Source organism: Bidens hawaiensis, unplaced genomic scaffold (genome assembly GCF_021521415.1).
Source record: "Bidens hawaiensis isolate Kalapana, Puna unplaced genomic scaffold, B.hawaiensis_p1.1 tig00007041_1, whole genome shotgun sequence".
Taxonomy (NCBI): Eukaryota; Viridiplantae; Streptophyta; class Magnoliopsida; order Asterales; family Asteraceae; genus Bidens; species Bidens hawaiensis.
The window spans coordinates 854,790-867,538 of record NW_027491483.1 but is presented as its reverse complement, the minus strand read 5'-3'; the positions used below and the strand labels follow the sequence as shown (position 1 = coordinate 867,538).

Here is a 12,749-nt window from a genome sequence, read left to right as displayed (position 1 = left end):
GAAGCATTTCGCAATATGTTGCGTCTTGGACCGCCACCTTTCCGATTGAAAGGGGGGTGTTAGACAATAATAATATATATTTGTATAATAATAAAATATTTGTGTTTTAAATGTAATTGATTCTTTCCATAGACTAGTTAGTCAACTCCTTTGTAAACATCATTATATATATTATTCTCAATCTTCAAGTAATATTATTGAGGTTGATTTACCAAATCATTATAATACTCAATATCGGTCCTAACTATATGCTTTTTGACTCACAACGTGAGCCGCCAGCTCCATCGACCATCACTGGCACCACCACCACCAGCCGCGCAAATTTTCGTTCGCACGTGCTCAAATTCTGATATACGGCACGGGACATGAATCCCGCCATCATAATTAAACCCATATACTTTTTCCGCTTCTCTTAACAAATCCCCAAACAACGGGTGATTAAAAAAGATCACGGGTACCAATACCCGTCGCGCATGGTCTTCCTTTTCCCCCACGTATACCGCCAAGTGTCCTTTGGGAACCGAATTCTTCTCTCCCTCCCCGAGCCTAATATAACCCGAACCCGACTTCCTACAACATATTTCCTTGGCAATTTTCTTCAAACCCCGAGCAAACCCGCAAAGCTTTGACATCGCCTTATCCGTGATCTTGGGACGGGCTAATTTAACGTAACCAATATCGATATCTTTCGGTTTTCGATGAATTTTCCTTCTTACGAGCTTTACGAGCTTGTGTTTGATTCTGAAGCCTCTAATCTTGATCATTTTGGATGAAATTAAAAGGGTTATGTGAGATTTTGATGATCTAAAATGGGTTGTTTTTAGAATTTTGAATGATTATGAGTTGAGGTGATATGTGTGTGAGTTTATATGGTGGGAGTTGGAGATTCTTGTGGGTATGTGGGGCGAGTGGTCGGTATACGGTCTGGAGGGTTGTGGGTGCACGGAATTGATTTATTTGGAAAAGAGATAAAAAACAAAGTAAGTGAAGAGGTAGGTCCCAGCAAAGCCCAGTTGGACCCGCAAGACTCACCTTAAACAGGGACGTCTGCGCAGTTGGACCCGCAAGACTCACCTTAAACAGGGACGTCTGCGCAGTTGAACCCGCAAGACTCACCTCGAAGAGACGTCTGCGCAGTTGAACTCGCAAGACTCCTGAGGGACGTCTGCGCAAAGACCAACTGGATCCGCAGGACCAACCATGCTCAGAGACGCGACGTCCTTACGCGCAGTACGCAAGCTGCTCTCGCAGGAAACGCCTCCCAATGGTCGACGTACTCCGCCTGTTCCCGCAGCTACGGATACTAGCCATCAGGGAAGGCAACCCGCACAGCAAGGCTACACGCACAAGGCACTAACTCTCAAATAATTCAGTAATGTCACCTGAAGAAGGAATGAGCAAGCCGGGAACACTCTCGCCCAAAGCCGGGAACACTCCCGCCCAAAGCCGGGAACACTCCCGCCCAAATGAGCCAGTCCGTATGATACTGGAGGATCTTTTGTACTGTACCTGCCAAGGTATGGACAAAAGATCTGACCAAAGCTACGACAGCTCACTGACAACAGTACGACGGGCAGCACGCTCTAGTACTTAAAGTCACTATCAGCCGCTGCCTACTCACCAACCCCTGTCGGGGCACGTCCATAGCCTGCAGTTGGTGGAAAAGGAATAGTACACAGCCGGCCTGGTCACTATCAGCCGCTGCCTACCCACCAACCATAAGCATGGCACGTGCATAGCCCACAGTTGGTAGAACAGGAATACTATTCAGCCGGCTGTACCTACTTGGAAATCTACCTTCGGCTATAAATACCCCAACACCTTGGAACGGTATCATATCTTATTATCATCTTCTCTCTAGTCATTTCTCTTAATATACACTTATATTCAAGAGCAATCTAGTCTGATTCTCACGGCGGAGGGTGGTCACAATGAGGTACCCCCCCTTCTCAGTGACGAGCTCACGGTCTGTTTTGCAGGTCATCAGAAGAACAACCATCTTTGCCGGAACTAACCCTCGTGGGAAACATCTATTTAACCCCCAGATTATCCGTAATCTACCCGGGGTCGATTAGTGTTTCTTCATTGGCGCCATCCGTGCATAAAAGCTAGAACTTATTCTTTTACAGTTTTTTCAAACTTCTGGAAAGATGGTTAAGGTTACTCCGTTGCCAAGGCCAACGAGCGACCAAGAAACCCCGGTAACCACAACCCCAGCTACTGGGGGGAACACCGGAGAGTACACAATATTTACGAACACTACCCCGGTTACCAAAGCCAGGGCAAGTGCAGTAAATTTTACGAACACTACCCCGGTTACCCAAGCCGGGGCAAGTGCAGTAAACAATCATCCCCTGGGATTCATTGATACCCAGGCGGAAAGACAACAGACGAGGCTCCCCCGCCAAACACTTGAACAAGTTCGCGCTGCTTTCATCCAGGGCGCGAAAGATCCAGAGCTCATCCACACCTCAACAGGTAAGGACGGCATGCCATCCACATGGGATGCCATCATGACAGCAGCTAAACGCTTCGCGGAAACGGAAAAGAAACTGGGCAGAGATCTTCCCCAAAGCACAAACCTCTACACCCAGAAAACAAGAGAAAACAACGTTCTTACCGCCCGACTTAACAAAAAGAGGAAGCTAGGTATTTGTCACTCAAGGGTAAACTTTGACACCTCATCCGACTCGCACCCTCGGTTAGGCGGAAAGGACAGCATGCAGTCGTCGAACCGGAACTCCAGATGGACGCCACTCACCAAAAGCGTCACCGAGATATTCGCCACTGAGAGGCTCCCATGGCCAGAGGCTCCAATTATCCGACAGCGTCCAAACGCTGATCAAAGCAAATTCTGTGACTTCCACAGGACAAGAGGCCACACCACCGAGGAATGCTTAAACTTGAAGGACATTGTCGAAGCATTTGTCAGAGATGGGACGCTCACGCACCTCGTGGCGTAATGAACGCTGAGCAGGCTAATGCGTGTTGAACCCCAGTTGGGAAAAACACGAATGAAACTGCAGCTTCAATGTTGGAGACTACATACTGCGTAAACAACGAGATTCCGAACCAAGTGCATATCGGCTCGAAAGGCTCGATGACACTCCCATCCCAAGAACATGGAAGGGAGCTCAATTACACAGGCTGCATGTAGATCAATTCCAAACTTGTAAAGAAAAGGCCCAGAGCCACTTCTAATGGAAATGATTCTCCTTATCAAATTGACGCTGATGGTCTTACATTTATACTTATAAACTTTCCACGCTGATATGCCGGTATTCACCGCATAAATAAGTGGTGAAGTAAGTCGTTGCGTGTGGACGGCGGCAAAACCCGCATAAACACAAAACGGCAAAAATTTCAAACAGATGACAACCTTCACGCAGGTCAGTTATAGGTAAAGTTTGGTCATCCCACTAAATGAAAGTGCCGGTCTTATCCGCACAATCATGATAGAGGAAACTGAACTTTAACCTATTGACAAGCGTGCGTCGAACGGTTAACTTATTCAAAACACTGATATGACGGTATTCACCGCATAAATAAGTGGAGACGTCGTTGCGTGTGGACAGCGGCAAAACCCGCATAAACACAAAAAACGGCAAACCTTCACGCGGGTCAGTTATAGGTAAAGTTTGGTCATCCCACTAAATGAAAGTGACGGTCCTACCCGCACAATCATGATAGAGGAAACTGCACTAACCTATTGACAACCGCGCGTCGAACGGTTAACTTATTCAAAACACTGATATGCCGGTATTCACCGCATAAATAAGTGGAGACGTCGTTGCGTGTGGACGGCGGCAAAACCCGCATAAACACAAAAAATGGCAAACCTTCACGCAGGTCAGTTACAGGTGAAGACTGGTCATCCCACTAAATGAAAGTGACGGTCTTACCCGCACAATCATGATAGAGGAAACTGAACACTAACCTATTGACAACCGCGCGTCGAACGGTTAACTTATTCAAAACACTTGGAAAATTGCTAAGTTAAACTAAAGTATGCACGAGCGAATCATATATTGTTTATGCGGCAAAGCAAGTGCCAAATTAAGCTATAGTATGCATGAGCAAGTCATATAACGTTTATAAAGCAAGTCATCCAGTGAAATTGGCGGTCCTACCCGCACAAACATTTATATTTCATGAAAAATTCAAACATTACAAGAATGGCCGGGTATCTACCCGCCTACAGAAATATAAATCTATCCTAACGGTGGGAAGGGATCTCAAGGTTCAAACTTCAGGACCACTCCCTCCAAACCCACTTGTACCCGCACCATCAGTTGGCTGTCGCGGTTCAACGAAAGTCTTGAGAATGGTTAGCCCATCATAAGCAGCAGCAATCTCGTTCACCTTCTCCACCACTGGATGCGGGAAGGCAGCATACTGGTTCACTGCTTGGTCAAAAGCAGCTTCAGTATCCACATCATATAAAGGGAAGTTGGAAGGCGGGATGCCTGTCACACCCGGTCCATAGGCGGAAACAACCGGTGTGCGACTCATGAAAGGTTTTCGAGAGCGCGGTTAAGCAACAACTATATGATAAAATACATGAGGATTTCATTCATAATATAAGTTTTACAAAAATATCCATAAAAAGGTTTACATATAACATATTGAGATTTCACAGTTATGTCCTGCCGAAGGGAGATATAACCGTGAAAACTCCAAAATATAAAATCCTCATACATGAAATTTCCATAGTTAAACATAAAACCGTAGTGAGACACCGTGACCTCTCCACGTAGCTAAATACCTGAAAGACACGTAAAATAATTTAATCAGTATAAACTGAGTGAGTTCACAAGTTTTGTGACTCGATAAAATGCTTTATAATATAATTCTCATAACGTCATGAATGCAGTATCCATGACTTGCAGTGTAACGTGAATACATGAGTTCGTAACCATTCCTTGACTATATATATACACCATAAAGCCCCACATAACATCCCACAAGTCCACGAGGGAATAAATAAATCGGAAAACTAAGCACCCGTCTTATAAAGTGGCGCGACCACTTACGAGTGGGTTGGTCACACCAGTAGTACTACCCGTAGAGTTCCTCGGCTATAGTTGCCTATAGTTTATGGTTACAATATATACCGGGGACTTTATGTACCATGAGCGCGCCAAATATCTCATGTACACGCACATTGTAAATCAAGATATACACCATGATAAAACATATTTAAACACGTGTCCCTCGCCCCGAAAACAGTTTAAAACATAGTGAAAATAGTGAAAATAGGGGCTGTGAGACTCACCTTAAATGAGGAATAATGTTCCGTTATACTTGGCGAGTTTCCTGTATTATATCGTATACGTATGCACTTCAGTACATAATATATAACTATTAATACTTAGCCCGATACATACTTATGAGGTGACGGTATATATGTATACTTTTTATACATTAGCGATACGGACGTTAGACAACGTCTTATACTTGTTATGTATTTCCGTTATATCCTCTTTATATATATATCCTCCGAGCATTAGGAAATGCTCGATACAAATTATTCATCGGTAATCATGACGTTCGTGACATGCTTTAGCCTAATAGGTTTTGGAGCTCTCATCATTAGTCCCCAGGTAGGTAACGGGTCCATCTATGATATATTCAGTTACCAGCCTAGACAGGACGTCCCGACTACCGGCACCTCCACCCTTCCAGTTACTCGCAATGTCCATCACAAAAACCCGTATTTTATATTTATACTTGTGGCACATATATAGGAATATATGTGTATTAATTGTATATATCATTTCTTCATGTATATGATAAGTATTATTAGTATTTTCGTCTTCGTAACATATAGTTATCTTTTACTTTTATAACTCTTATACACATCCTTTGTTTTTATAACATTATACATGGGTATTTTCATTTGCGTATATAGGAATATACGTGTACCTTGGATTTTTACCCGTACCATTGTCGTTATATTTATTTCCATGTTTTGGTGCAAGGGTTGCACTTTATGTTTAAGGTTCACTTTCATTTATACTTTCATTTTTTTATTACTAGTGTTCCTATTTTTATTATTATTATTATTATTACTATTATTATTTTTACTTTTATGACAAACTCGATACGGTTTTTAATACGTTAGTTATACCCTTTTTAAAGTTTAACATAACCAAAATTCCATCTTTACATTTATATCATCTTGTTTATTTAAAAGTGGGTTTTACTACTCAAGATCATTTTTACCTTAACTAGGTGTTCTATTAACCTTAACCTTCCTTAAACACCCTTTAAATCCTTTATATCTTTTACTTAACATGATTTATCCTTAATTATATGTCATTTCAACACACTTCAAGTTTATGTTTATGTCTAATCACCTCATTATGTATACGTATCTTAGGCTTAGTCCATGTTTTTCTACTAAACCTTATATGGCATTAGTACCTTGGGAATGTCGGTTTTTGAGCGATTTAAGACGAGATCCAAGTTCCTTGACGTTAACCACGATGTTAAGAGTCTACAATATGTTCAAATAACATGAAATAGGTGGATTAGGGTCAAGTAAAATGATGAGACCGTGGCTGGACAGAATCTGTGTTTTTCCAGCCACCATAAACCGTTACAACTCGAGTTTTCGGCTTACCTAATGCTGAAATGAAGCCGGAAATGGATGTTCAAAAGGTGGTTCGTGATCCTTGCGAGTTTCCTTGGATTCCTAAACAAGAATCACCCAAAAATACCAAGTGGTTTGTGAGATATGAACAAAAGAAGAGAGGGGGGTACTGCTGGAAAATGCAGTTTCCAGTAGTGACCTTTGAAGGTTCAAGGCTTCTTACCGAGTTTTCCGGGCAGAGATCCGTTCAAGGCTTTCTACCACGGTTTAAGGATTTCTTCTAGCTTTCCAACGATATATAGGGTTCAAGATGTTAAGAGCAGAATTATAGAGGAAACGGGTTGCAAAGAGGCGGCTGTTTGGTGGCCTGCTGCTGTTCTTCGGCCGAGAGAGGAACAAGGGAGATTTGGATTGTGTTCTTGAATGTTTGTGGTGAATTTCAGCTGAAGATCTGATGGTGTATATTAATAATAGTGTAGGGGACATCATCCCTTAAGTTTAGGGATTGAAATCTTGCTAACTCCTCAAGATCTTGTCAAGTGAAATGGTCAAAGGTATGGTCTTTGTAATATTATAATGTGGGCAGATTTTGTGAAGGCTTTTAGGGACTTTGGTTGATCTTGCAAGTAACCAAGATTGTGATGATGTTGGTGATGATGATGATACATGATCATGATACATATGGGTGCATGGATAATGGTTTATAAGATTTAATGTGGTGTTTGTTCCTTGTACATTAAAATCGAAAAGAGAAAAGGTTGGGGTTCGGCTTTGGGCTGCAAAGGGAGGGTATTATGGTCATTTAATAAATATATTGGTTGTCCAAATGTAGTGCTAAGTTCAATCTTGGTTCGGGTCTTAAGTGGATAGTCGTTAGGACGAGTTGATCATCGAGTAAACAAGTTATGGAATTTATATTGGACTTGGGTATTATGAGCTTCTCTTAATTTATTTGGTCACCTATAAGGTATTATAGATGGTATGGAACCCGGTATTTATTTCGGTTCCCGGTATGATGTATATTTAAATTTAGCCCGGAGTTATACTCGGTTAAATAGTGCTCCATATTGTAATCCTTCATGGATTGTTTAAATTATTAACTTCATATTGTTTTGACTAGTATACCTTTAATTCCTTCATAGTTTCATATCTTGGTCGTCTCACTGTATAATGTATCATTGATTTGGCCGGTTCAGCGACTATATTCTATTATTTAAACGTTTATGGCGTTTTGGTCCAAATTAGGGAATTAGGACATTACTGGGCATGGTCTTACCATTACCCCTTATATTGGATCATAGATATATATTTAGCTTGATATATTTGTCACCTCTAAACTATTACTGGGCTATCTTCATCATATAGCCGTTCTCATCGGCACTTTATACAATCCTATAGGCATTAACGACTGTTCTCGTCCACATTTCAAGTATACTATGGTTTATACCTCATATAAATTATATAAATGACACGTAATTTTGATCAATTATAAAGATTAAAGAATATGGAAAATTACCGGGTGTCACATTCTCCCCCTGTTGGAAGAATTTCGTCCCGAAATTTGTTGTTAGTTATCCGTTATAGTTGGGTCCGGGAAAAGGTGTGGGTACTTCTTTCGAATTTGATCTTCTCTTTCCCAGGTAAACTCGGGTCCTCTTTTAGATTTCCACTGTACCTTCACTAACTTAATCCGACTTCTTCGTAGTTTTTGTTCTTTCCAGTCGGTAACGGCCATCGGTTCTTCAACAAAATGTAATTGTTCGTCAATATGTACTTCGTCTAGGGGTACGACTAAAGATTCATCGGATAGACACTTTTTAAGGTTCGACACATGGAATGTGTCATGTACCCCGCTAAGTTCTTCAGGTAGCTTCAACTTATAGGCCACGGGACCTATCCTTTCCAGGATCTCAAATGGTCCGGTATATCTTGGGCTGAGCTTGCCCCGCTTTCCAAACCTCGGAACTCCTTTCCATGGCGAGACCTTTAAAAGAACTTTATCTCCCACTTGGAATTCCAAAGGCTTGCGTCTCACATCCGCATAACTTTTCTGTCGATCGCGGGCCGTTTTCAGTCGTTCTTTTATTTGAAATATCTTGTCAGTAGTTTCTTGAATTAGTTCGGGACCCGTCATTTGTCTATCGCCTATTTCCGCCCAGCACAAGGGCGACCTACACTTACGACCATACAAAGCTTCGAACGGTGCAGCCTTTATGCTCATGTGGTAGCTATTATTATATGAAAATTCCACCAAAGGAAGGTGAACATCCCAGCTACCACCAAAATCAATTGCACACGCTCTTAGCATATCCTCCAATGTTTGTATAGTTCGCTCGCTTTGGCCGTCAGTCTGGGGATGGTAGGCGGTACTCATATCTAATCGCGTGCCCAAAGCTTTTTATAACGACTTCCAAAAATGAGACGTAAATCGACTGTCGCGGTCGGAAATAATCGAGACTGGGACTCCATGTCTTGACACGATCTCTTTTATATATAGTTTAGCTAACCGCTCCATCTTATCCGTTTCTTTGATAGCTAAGAAATGCGCGGATTTGGTTAGCCGGCCGACTATCACCCATATGGTGTCATAACCACCTGGAGTCCTTGGTAACTTCGTAATGAAATCCATCGAGATTTGTTCCCATTTCCACATGGGAATCTCGGGCTGTTGTAATAATCCGGATGGTTTCTGATATTCCGCCTTGACTTTTGCGCAAGTTAAACATTTTCCCACATAATTTGCTATATCACCCTTAAGATTAGGCCACCAATAGTATCCCTTTACATCTTTATACATTTTATCTGCACCGGGGTGCACGGAATACTTCGTCTTGTGGGCTTCATCAAGTATTCTTTCACGTAATCCTCCCTTGAGAGGAACCCATATTCGGTTGACAAAGTACAGGGTACCGTCTTCTTTGGATTCTAAGTTGTCAACCATACCACGGAGACCCTCGTCTTTGATATTATCAGGTTTCAAAGCTTCTCGTTGGGCTTCGTGGATAAGGGTGGTGAGGTTCATACTTATAGTTAGCCCTAAGACTTTAACACGTGATGTCTTCACCCTTTCTTTCCTGCTTAAAGCGTCTGCTACAACGTTCGCCTTTCCAGGGTGGTACTTGATTACACAATCATAATCATTCAATAATTCAACCCACCGTCGTTGCCTCATGTTTAATTCTTTTTTATCAAATATATGTTGTAGGCTTTCATGATCGGTGTAGATTGTGCAATGGGTGCCGTATAAGTAATGACGCCATATCTTAAGTGCAAACACCACTGCGCCCAATTCCAAATCGTGAGTGGTGTAATTTTTCTCGTGCACTTTGAGTTGTCGTGACGCATACGCGATGACTTGATTTCTTTGCATAAGGACACAACCAAGTCCTTGATGCGAAGCATCGCAATAAACTACAAAGTCATCCATCCCTTCTGGTAAGGCTAGAATAGGTGCACTGCAAAGTTTCTGTTTTAGCAACTGGAACGCCTTTTCTTGTTTATCTCCCCAATTAAACGACTTATCTTTCTGTGTGAGCGCAGTAAGGGGTTGTGCTATCTTCGAGAAATTTTCAATAAACCGTCGATAGTAGCCTGCCAGACCTAAAAATTGTCGTATTTCCGTCGGCGTCTTCGGCACTTCCCAGTTTTTAATGGCCTCTACTTTTGAAGGGTCAACATGAATTCCCTTCTCGTTGACGACATGGCCTAAAAAGTGTACTTCTCTTAGCCAAAAATCACACTTTGAAAACTTTGCATACAACTTCTCCTTTCTCAACAATTCTAAAATCAATCGAAGGTGTTGCTCGTGCTCTTCTTCGGTTCGGGAATAGATTAATATGTCATCTATAAACACTATCACGAACTTGTCAAGGTAAGGTTTGCACACTCGATTCATTAAGTCCATGAACACGGCAGGTGCGTTCGTTAGCCCAAAAGGCATGACTAGAAATTCATAATGACCATACCTCGTTCGGAACGCAGTCTTTGGTACATCGTCCTTGTGTATCTTCAGCTGATGGTACCCGGATCGTAGATCTATCTTGGAATAGAAACTAGATCCCTGTAATTGGTCAAACAAATCATCAATCCTCGGTAAAGGGTATCGATTTTTGATGGTCAGTTTGTTAAGTTCCCTGTAATCAATACACATACGGAATGAACCGTCTTTCTTCTTGACAAATAGTACCGGGGCTCCCCAAGGTGAGTAGCTCGGGCGTATGAAACCCTTGTCTAGTAGCTCCTGTAATTGATTCGATAGTTCTCGCATTTCCGAGGGAGCTAATCGATAAGGTGCTCGCGCTACTGGTGCAGCTCCTGGTACTAGATCGATTCGAAACTCCACTTGTCTTTGAGGTGGTAACCCTGGTAGATCTTCTGGAAAGACATAGGGGAAATCTCTTACTATAGGTATACTTTCTATCTTCCTTTCTTCATCCTTCTTCTCCACCACGTGGGCTAAGAAAGCTTGACACTTCTTTCGCAAGCACTTTCGTGCTTTCATACATGAAATTAACTTCATCACAGTGCCAGGTCTTTCTCCTTGAATAGTCAGCGTTTCACTACTTGCCAAGGGTATGCGGATTTGCTTGTCATAACAATTAACTTCAGCATGGTTCTTTGCTAACCAATCCATGCCTAAAACGACATCAAAACTTCCTAAATCTATCGGTAACAGATCTACGTTAAATTCATGTTCTCCCATCACTAGTACGCAACTTTCCACTATATCGTCTGATCGTAACTGTTTGCCATTAGCTAATTCTATAGTATAGGGCGTTGCTAATTTACTAGGTGCTAAACCAAGTAGGTCTTTAAATTCAGTGGATATAAAACTTAAATCCGCACCAGTATCAAATAACACAGACGCATAGTGGTTGTTAAGTAGGAACATACCAGTGACGACATTTGGGTCTTCCTTAGCTTCACCCGCCCCGATAACAAAAGCCCTAGCTTGAGCTGTATTCTTCATCTGCGGACAGTTCTTGATAAAATGACCCGTATTTCCGCACCCATAACAAGCTCGTGGTGTCGTTTTCCCCGGTTCTTGCTTCACAACTACTGCACCATTCTTAATTCTACACTTAGCTTCCACATGCCCTCTCTTGTGACAATGCTTACACACAATACTTGAGCAGTCACCAACATGATAATACTTGCATTTGTCACACCACGGGTTTGACCCGCTATACGTCTTCCGTGGTTGATCCGTGGTCTGGGCGGCATACACTTTCACAGTTTCTTGTTTCTTGACAGGGGGTTCTTTGGAACTTGACCCTTGATTACGAGAGGCCCAGCTCCTCTTGTGATTGTTATGGCGGCTGTTGCCGCGTTCGGAGAATGGTTGGCTTGCTTCCTTCTGAGTTGGCTTTCCTAGGGTGCCAGCTCGTACTGCATCTTCTGTCAGACTCAGACCTAGTTCAACAGCCTCGGCCATGGTCGCAGGCCTAGTGGCCGTGATTGGTCCCCTGATAACTGTTGCTAATCCCCAGATGTACCTTTCAACTCTCTTTTCTTCAGTGGTGGCCATATGAGGAACTATTCGGCATAGCTCGTGAAATCGCGTGTTATATGCTGTGATGTCGGCTCCCTTCATGGTGAGCGTCCAGAACTCATTTTCCAACTTCTGCATCTCAGTCCTTGGGCAATATTTCTTTTCCATCATCTCCTTTAACTCTTTCCAGGTCTTACCATAGGCCACGTCTCGGCCTAGGGTTTGTACTTGTAAATTCCACCACGATAGGGCTTCATCTTGAAACATACATGTCACGTACAACACTTTCTGTTTTTCTGTGCATCCACTGATTGCTATCACAGATTCTGTCTTCTCGATCCAACGGATAACTCCTATGGCTCCTACCGTTCCCTTAAAGGACCACGGTTTGCATGTCATGAAAGTTTTGTAGGAACATCCTCGTTCCTCACCGCCAGTCTCTGGAGCTACATTTTCAGTGTTTGCGGAATTCCTTCGTTCTTGACTTGAGTCGCCCCTACTGGCTTCGTAGGCGGCTATCGCTTGCGCTATGACTTCTTGTAATTGCGCAGGTGTATTAGGTAAACTGTCGTTCCTTCTCCTTGGCATTTTCCTTCAAGTTGAGAATAAGAAGGATCGGTTAGTATTGGCATCACGCTCGTATGTAAGTAGTTGTAGGGTTCG

The 12,749-nt window shown here is 42.6% G+C and overlaps 1 pseudogene; it reads right to left on the bottom strand.

The window, feature by feature from the left end:
* Positions 1–230: 230 nt before the first annotated feature.
* Positions 231–905, bottom strand: LOC143634285 (auxin-responsive protein SAUR36 pseudogene; annotated as a pseudogene).
* Between the last annotated feature and the right edge of the window lie 11,844 nt (positions 906–12,749).